The 8965-nt window shown below is 38.5% G+C and overlaps 1 non-coding gene across 1 annotated transcript; it reads left to right on the forward strand.

The window, feature by feature from the left end:
* The first annotated feature begins 3351 nt into the window (after positions 1-3351).
* Positions 3352-3515, forward strand: LOC119000602 (U1 spliceosomal RNA). Its single transcript, XR_005069359.1, has one exon. It is a non-coding gene; the product is annotated as a U1 spliceosomal RNA (small nuclear RNA).
* Positions 3516-8965: the final 5450 nt, after the last annotated feature.

Below are 8965 nucleotides of genomic sequence, written 5' to 3' on the forward strand. Positions count from 1 at the left end.
GTTAAAGGCATTTGTAAGTGTCATCTCAACAACTAGATGTAGACTGCTGGGAACCAGAAAGAACAGATACCTCTTCTCCTTCCCTTCACCCCCAACCTTTTGGAAGTATCCACTAAGAAAGGGCTGGAACTATTTAAATAGGATGCAACAGAGATGGCATTTAAAGTAGCCACAGGAAAGACATTCTTGAAAATAACTCTGAGAAGTGCAGAGATTCGACTTCAAACAGAAAGAGCACAGAGGCTTGAGTTTCCATTATATTGTCCTGGATCCCTCTCTACCATTTCCCCATTCTTGTGCTCCCTTATAAAAAGAGAAAAAAGGAAAGAGAGAGAGAGAGAGAGGGAGGGAGGGAGGAAGGGAGGGAGGAGGAGAGAAAGAGGAAGGGCAGAAGGGAGAAAGGAATGAAGAGAGGAAGAGAAAAAGGAAGGAAGGAAGGAAGGAAGGAAGGAAGGAAGGAAGGAAGGAAGGAAGGAAGGAAGGAAGGAAGGAAGGAAGGAAGGAGCTCTTTAGTTATGTTTACATGAAATACCCATAAGGGATAAATCCATAGAGACAGAAAAACACTGGTGTTTGCTTGGGGGATGGGAGTGGGGACAATACGGGGAAACTGCATAATAGGTCCGGGTTTATTCTGAGGTGATGAAAATATTTTTAAAGTAGACAGAGGTGATGTTTGCACAATACTGTACATGTACTAAGTACCACTAAATTGTTCCCTCTAAAATAGTTAATTTTATGTTATATAAATTATACCTCAATAAATATATATTTTAAACTCCCTGAACAGAGTTGTCTACTTGTGCTCTAATTGTCTCCCACTTCCTCTGGACCTCATGCCAATCAGATTTCACCTCCACTAGTTCACCCACACTGCTTTTATTAAGGTTACTGTGATCTCTGGGTTGCTAAGGGAAGCTCAAAGTGTGGTCTTAATTTCAGGCAACTGTATCTCAACTAAAGTCAGTGTTTCTATTATTCAAAAAGAGGAGGGAAATGAATAATAAGGGGTAACTAGCAGTCTCTGCTGGTCTCTTTAAGGGTAAAACACTTATACACTGGAAACAAAATGTATAGCCTCCAAATTGGAGGGGTAGTGTGGGGAAGGGTATTTAAAAGAAGAAAATTAAATTAATTCAGTAGGCAATAGAAAAGGAAAAAACAAAAAAAAAATCTTATAAACAACAACAAAAAACAGGAGGACAGAAATAATTCAAATATATAAAGAATTACAATAACTATGGATAAATAAAATAAACACAACCTTAAAGCACAAAAATTCTTTTGAGTAATTGTTATGTTTTATCTAAGTTACCAAATTTGTAGGTAAACAGCAGTTTATAACAGCTTTTATTATAATTTTAATGCCTAAGGGATCAATAGTGATGATCTCTTTCATTTCTGATATGACTAATTTGTATCTTTTTCTTTTCTTAATTGGTCTGGCTAAAAGTTTATTGATTTTATCGTTTTTTAGAGTAGCTTTTGATTTCATTTATTTTATTTTTCTGGTTTCCATTTTATCGGTTTCTGCTCTGATTTTTATTATTTCTTTTTGTCTGCCTACTGTGGATTTAGTTTTTTTCTTTTTTCTAGTTTCAGAAAATGGAAGCTGCTTAGAGGGTTGATTTCTAAATGTTTCTTCTTTTCTTTAAGATTTCATTTATTTGTATTTTAGAGAGAGGGGAAGGGAGGGAGAAAAAGAAATAGAGGAACATCAGTATGTGGTTGCTTCTCTTACACTCCCTACTGGAAACTTGGCCTGCAACCCTTGCATGTGCCCTGACTGAGAATCAAACCAAAGACCTTTTGGTTTGCTGGTACTCAATCCACTGAGCCACTCCAGCCATGGCTCTTCTTTACTAACATATGAATTCAATGCTATAAATTTCCCTCTAAGTACTGCTTTGGCTGTGTCCTACAAATTTTGGAAAATATTTTCATGTAATTCAAAATATTTTCTAATTTCTGAGGTTTTTTTTAATACATGTGTTATTTAGATGAATGTTGTGTAGTCTGCCAGCTATACTTCTGTTATTAATTTCTACTTTACTTTTATTGTGGTCTGAGATGATACTTCATATGGTTTCTATTCTTTTAAATTTGTTACATTGTGTGTTTATAGCTCAAATTTTAGTCTAACTTGGTAAGTTCTCTATGTAAACATAAGAATGTGTATTCTGCTGTTGTTGAATGAAGTAATCTATAAATGTCAATTAAATCCAGTTGGTTGGTGGTGCTGTTCATTTCAATTATACCCTCATTGATTTTCTGACTTCATATTACAGTTATAATATGAATAAATACAAGAATAAATAAATAATACAAGAATACACCCACATATTCACAACTGTAAATCTATTGTACTTTTGCCCACTCCTATGTGTATTACTGTTAGAGGGGTACTGGTGTCCTTTTTGCAGTTGTATCAGTTTTTACTTCAAGTATGTTGATGTTCTCTTGTTAGGTAGTTTTACTCAGTTTAAAACACATTAAGGATTGTATATTGTTTTGGAAAATTTAACCCTGTGTCATTATACACTGTATTTTGCCATGTACGATGCATACCCATGTTTTTGGCCCAAACTTCCATGAAAAAACTTTTTCACTCTAATTTTTTAATTCAATTATTTGTTTATTTATATTTAAAAACAAAACCAATTATTATATTACAGGGTATTATTTTGAATGCATATATTGTTATGGCTTGCTAGAGTTACACTTAAAATGTGTAAGCATAAATAAAAGAATTAAAAACATTTAAATAAATATGGAATTAGCGCTACCCATGTATAATACCATCCTTATTTTTCCCTCATAAATATGGGCAAAAAAAAGTGTAAATTATACATGGCAAAATATGGTAATGCTCCTCTTTATCCCTGATGATTTTCCTTGTTTTGAAGTCAGCTTTAGACATGGGTTCTTATATTAGATACAAAATCAAAATTTCTTACCCTTTATGAAAGAATAAACTAAGAAAAACTTTATATAGGAAGGTTGAAAACAAAAGGATGATAAAAACTGAAAACAAAAAAATATGTGTGATATAGTCACACCAAATATCAGGCAAAACAGAATTTAAAGTAGAATTCAGTAGAGTTAACACAATTAGTAACTTTAAATAACAAAATAGAATTTAATTCAAATAAGGAGGGATGCTATACAATATTAATATACTATAAAATATGTTTCTTCAACTATCAACCTTAAAATACATAAAGCAAAAATTGACCTAATTACAAGGAGAAATTAATAGTATTATTAATATATTTTTCAGGAAGACCTAAATAAGCTCCAAAAATGGCTAGCATTAGTAATAGCTTTCCTGTAAAGAAATATTAGACTCTAATACTTACCGGGCAGGGGAGATACCATGATCACGAAGGTGGTTTTCCCAGGGCGAGGCTTATCCATTGCACTCCAGATGTGCTGACACCTGCGATTTCCCCAAATGTGGGAAACTCGACTGCATAATTTGTGGTAGTGGGGGACTGTGTTCGCGTTCTTCCCTAAAAAAAAAAAGAAATATTAGACTCTAAAATACTGGTTCTATGATCTACTATGTATGCTCTTGAACAAGTAGCATTATTTCAGGAGCACAAGTGGAGAGAGATAAATCAAAATCAAACATCCAAGGCTATTCTTCAGAAATGGTATTAATCTTTTCTGAAGAATCAGCATCATTTAGAACATTTTTCTGATGGTACAATTAAACAAGAAACAACTAAAGCGTTTTTAAATAAAATTATTTCATTAAAAAAATCCATGCAAATCATACAGATTTTCTCACCATTCTCAGGAAATAAGTCTTCAAGTCACTTTCATTCACAAGAACAGTCATTTTAATAATTTAAATATCCATTCTTGAGTCATGATTTTATATTTTTACCCAGTTAAAAACTTTCTCCCTTCTCGCCCTGGCTGGCATAGCTCAGTGGATTGAGCACAGACTGCATACCAAAGGGTTCCCAGTCATCACATGCCTGGGTTGTGGGCCAGGTCCTCAGTGGGGTCCATGTGAGAAGGAACCACACATTGATACAGCTCTCCCTCTTTTTCTTCTTCCCTTCCCTTCTCTCTAAAAACAAAGAAATAAAATAAAATAAAACACAAAACTTTTTTCCTTCTCTAGCTCCAGCTGCTTCAGCCAAGAAATTGCTAGAGGAGTAGAAGAGAGCTGACTTTTCTCTCATTTTGCACTTGGCTCTCCTCTTTCCCTGCCTCCCTCCTAGGATGACCTGAGCTTATAGAACTTGGAGTTGAATGGAAGGATGCAGGAGGAGGAGAGACAAGAGACAGGAACCTCCTCTTACCTGCATAGATCTAACTGGGTGATGGCCGATGCCCCGCTAACTACTTCTCCCTTAGGGCATTTATGGCTTCCTCAGAGACTGTCCCACTGGGGTCCCTGGATTGCAACTACCCTGACACAAAAACTGAGGCTCGCTGCAGGTAACTACTCATCTCAGCTGAACATCGTAATTCCTGCTTCCTGGACACCAGCTGGTCTTCTTGGGGTTACATGGCTCTTCAGGCTGACATCCTAGATGAGACTCAAAAGGGCTCAATATTTACCAACTTCCATATGAGTTAAACCTATTCCTAAGAAGCAAGCCCTCTACTGAGTGGAAGGATTCCCAGTGCAGCTCTTCCTATCAATTGGGTAGCCTCAGTCTGACTGAACCACAGCTTTCACTCCAGCCCTGCTCCCCACTTCTAGCAGGCATATTTTAAGATGCTTGAGTTCTCTTGAAGCATCTCTCTGGCTTAAGAGGAGATGGAGAAGAATTACTTGCCTTCTCCACTCCCAGAGGTGGGATGGGGATGGGAAAGTATAATACGCAGCTCTGACATCTCTACATGAATGTCTTCCATTGCCATGGCCTCTAACTTGACCCCTATAAATGAATGATGGACTAAGTGTAAACAAATGAATTTTGTTCCACTGTCCTTGAAAGTCTTACATAGGTGGTTTAAATACTCTGTTTTCACACATGGACAAAACCAAGTGAGGGTGGGGTTGGGGGGGAGTGGTAGGGAGAAAACAGAGACAACTGTACTTGAACAACAATAAAAAAAAAGCAGCTGTCTCATACTACTTCTTTTTTGTATGTCATATAAGATGGCTCTGTGATTTATTGATTACATAATCAAATACTTTCAATAAATATTTCTATACAAGAAATAAAATAAAGGCAAAAAACCACTCTTTTCAAATCTGAAGGTAGTTAGCTGGCTTTTTGTTCAGGGCCTTTGAAGCTAGAAAGAGGGTCATTTAAATAATCTGTTACATGACCATCATTGATATTAAGCAATGGGGCAAATAAATCTAGAAGATTTTTGCCTTAATGAGTTTCCACTTGTAGAAACATACATTACCCATTTAAACAGTATTCTCAGGTTTACTCATCTTAACCCCAAGGAACTAGTGTCATGCAAATGCCAGAGAGCCATGACAGCAGGGAGGGAGCTCATGTAGAAGCAAGAGAAGCTTTTTAGCTTTCCTCATACAGAAGCTCATAATTTAGAGCAAATGGTTAGCATTGTGAATTTACAAACTACTTACTTCTTTTTTTTCATCTCATACTAATGGTGACCCCTATGAGTCTGTGTTATTTCCCAGTTTCTTTCTATAGAGCAGTACATTGGAACAGAAAACTTGATTCCTGTTTAAGGTTATGCAGCTGTGCTTTATAGCAGGAAGGAACTCCTGCCCTTTCTCCAGGGCACCACACTTCAGACAGTCTGCATATGAGGCTCATAAAGTTCTAGCTTCTTCTTACCAACAACTTAAGCTGTAGTAGATTTTCAAAAGACATTTCAAAACAAGCAGGCTGAATATTCCTCCTAGTCAGCCCTGTCATCCGAATTAAGAAGTTCCACTAAGTAATCACATATCTATTTGGAACTGTGTATAGCAGAATCTCTGAGGTACATGGTTTTCTGGGAACACGTTAGTCATGTTTAGTGTTCTAGCTTGTTTCTGAGATTGGAGATAAATCTCAGAAAATATTGGTCTAATAAGGAATAAACACTAAGCAAAAGGCTTCAGATAAAGTACTCCAAGTCATGTTAGGCATCAGCTTAGTTTAGCTTGTGATTTATCATGTAAAATTTTTCAAAAAAATTTCAATATTTTCCCTAAATTTTGTGGCCTCAAAGTCTATGGCTACTTCCTGACTGGAGCAGTTTGGAAGAAATAAATGCCCTCTCATAAGTGAGGGAGGGAAGACAGGATGGTATCAATAGTGTGGGATGAGGCCACTTGGCTCCCAGATGTGTCCCTAATTAATGGATTTGGTCAGAGAACCCATCAACACGAGGCGTATGGCAGGCTTCAGGGCTATCAGTAGCAGTCCATTAAGTCTGGATCTACTAGTGGCACCAGCCCGACTCAGGAGAGTGACAACCAGGGATCCTTAGCTGAAACACAGCTTTTAGCTATTTTATTATAACGGCACTAGTCGTATTTTATCAGAAAGGAAATCAATTTTGCATATCTAATTTAATTCCAATTAGAGGATGGGAATGCTATGAAAGTATGTGGGAAACTAAAGAGTGGGGCATGAGTAGGTTCATAGTTACATGGAAAATAATACAATGATTAATAAATAATAATATAAGAATAAACTGTATCTTAAGGAGTCACAACTATGTAAACTCACTTTTGCCCCACCCTGTATTTCTAAAAGTTTTAGCTGCCATGAAATGAAATCATCTTAAAAGTAGCTTCAAGAAATTAGGGAGCAGTTTGATCCCACAGGTGTTCGGGGAGCTGATTCAGGCCCAGGACACATAGATGGAAACAATTGACTGAACTGCTCAGGAAAGGGAGTTTTGGGCACTGAGCATCACAGCAACATACTGAGCTTAAGCAGAGTCAACTGGGGCTGCACCAAAGCCCAGGAGCCTTTCTCTCCAAGTCTCAGCCATCTGGCCTACAAAATGGGGGTACCACACAGATCTAAAATACAGAAATTAATCACTGTTTTATAAGTTGCACTCAGAGGTTTACATTTATGATTACATGATATTCTGTTCATGAAATTCTTGGCAGTGAATTGGAGGAGAGAAAGGGGAAGGTATCTGTGTCTTGCAAGAGTCAGTGGCACAATGGGGAGTAGCTTTGGGGAAGGACTTCCTGGGTATGAATCTTGGTGCAGCCACTTGCTGGCCCTGTGCTGGGGGCATGGAGATCATGCACTCTCCTGTTTCTCAGCTTCAGAATCTTCAGAACCTCACAGTGTTGTTGTAAAGATCAAATGAGTTACACGTATTAAGTGTCAGGACAAACTATGACACGTGATAAGTACTAAGCAAGTATGAGTTATCATTATTCTCCTTTTTCATACATATAGGTGTATGTGCTGGACCTAATGTGAAGGAACATATTCAAAGTGGAGTAGACTTCCACCAAGATGGAGGCGTAGGTGGAAACATTGTACCTTCTCCCACAACCAAGTTTGAATACAACAAAGGTTTAGTAAACAAAGACACAGCCAAAGAACAGAAAACTGAACTATACGGAAATCCGACAACAAACCTTTCAACCAGACTGGTAAGAGGGGCGGAGCCAGCAGCGGAGCAGGGTCCGGCAGGAAGGATCCCCTGACCCAGGTGACCTAGGCGCGCAGGCAGCCAGCCGTGGACCCAGTGAGGGTGCGGGCAGGCTGACCATGGTTGCACATTCATGCACGCAGATAAACCAGCAAGGGAGGGAGTAGTGAGATGAACATTACAGCCCTGGTGGTGGGAGGAGGCAGAGGGGACCGCCATTGATTTCCTTTGACCGTGCCCCCACATACAGGGTCACAACCCAGCAACTGAGCTGCCCTGCCCTGGTGAACAGCTAAGGCTCTGCCCCTCACATGTAACAGGCACAAACAGTCCAAAATATGGGTCAAGAAGAACTCAAAGCCCCAGAGCCACTAACTCTAAGCGACCAAGAAATAGCCAACCTATCAGATGCACAGTCCATAACACTGGTGATAAGGATGCTCACAGAACTGGTTGATTTTAGTCACAAATTAGAGGAACATATGAAGGCTAAACTAATTGAAATGAAGGGAGATGCACAGGAAACCAATAGTGATGGAAAGGAAACTGGGACTCAAATCAATGGAATGGACCAGAAGGAAGAACAAAACATCCCACCAGAAAGGAATGAAGAAATGAGAATTCAAAAAAATGAGGAGAGGCTTAGGAACCTCCAGGACATCTTTAAACGTTCCAACATCCGGATTATAGGGGTACCAGAAGGGGGAAAGAAACAGCCACGAGTGGAAAACTTATTTGAACAAATAATAAAGGAGAACTTCCCCAGTCTGGCAAAGGAAATAGACTTCCAGGAAATCCAGGAAGCTCAGAGAGTCCCAAAGAAGTTGGACCCAAGAAGGAACACACCAAGGCACATCATAATTACATTAGCCAAGACTAAAATGAAGGAGAGAATCCTAGAAGCAGCAAGGGATAAGGGGACAGTCACCTACAAAGGAGTACCCATCAGACTGTCAGCGGATTTCTCAAAAGAGACCTTACAGGCAAGAAGGGGCTGGAAAGAAGTATTCCAAGTCATGAAATCCAAAGACCTACAGCCAAGATTGCTTTATCCAGCAAAGCTTTCATTTAGAATGGAAGGACAGATAAAGTGCTTCTCAGATAAGATCAAATTCAAGGAGTTCATCACCAGCCCTTATTATAAGCCCTTATTATATGAAATGCCCATATAAGCCCTTATTATATGAAATGTTAAAGGGATTTATCTAAGAAAAAGAAGATGAAAAATATTAACAGTGAAAGGACAGCAAACTCACAGTTATCAACAACCACACCTAAAACAAAAGCAAACCAAGAGGACAGCTAGATCAGGAGCAGAACCATAGAAATGAAGAACACATGGAGGGTTAGCAACAGGGGAGTGGGAGGAGGAGAAGTGGGGAGAAGGCACAGAAAATAGCATAGA

The sequence above is a fragment of the Sturnira hondurensis genome, unplaced genomic scaffold (genome assembly GCF_014824575.4).
Source record: "Sturnira hondurensis isolate 20B ecotype Veracruz unplaced genomic scaffold, ASM1482457v3 Scaffold0015793, whole genome shotgun sequence".
Taxonomy (NCBI): domain Eukaryota; kingdom Metazoa; phylum Chordata; class Mammalia; order Chiroptera; family Phyllostomidae; genus Sturnira; species Sturnira hondurensis.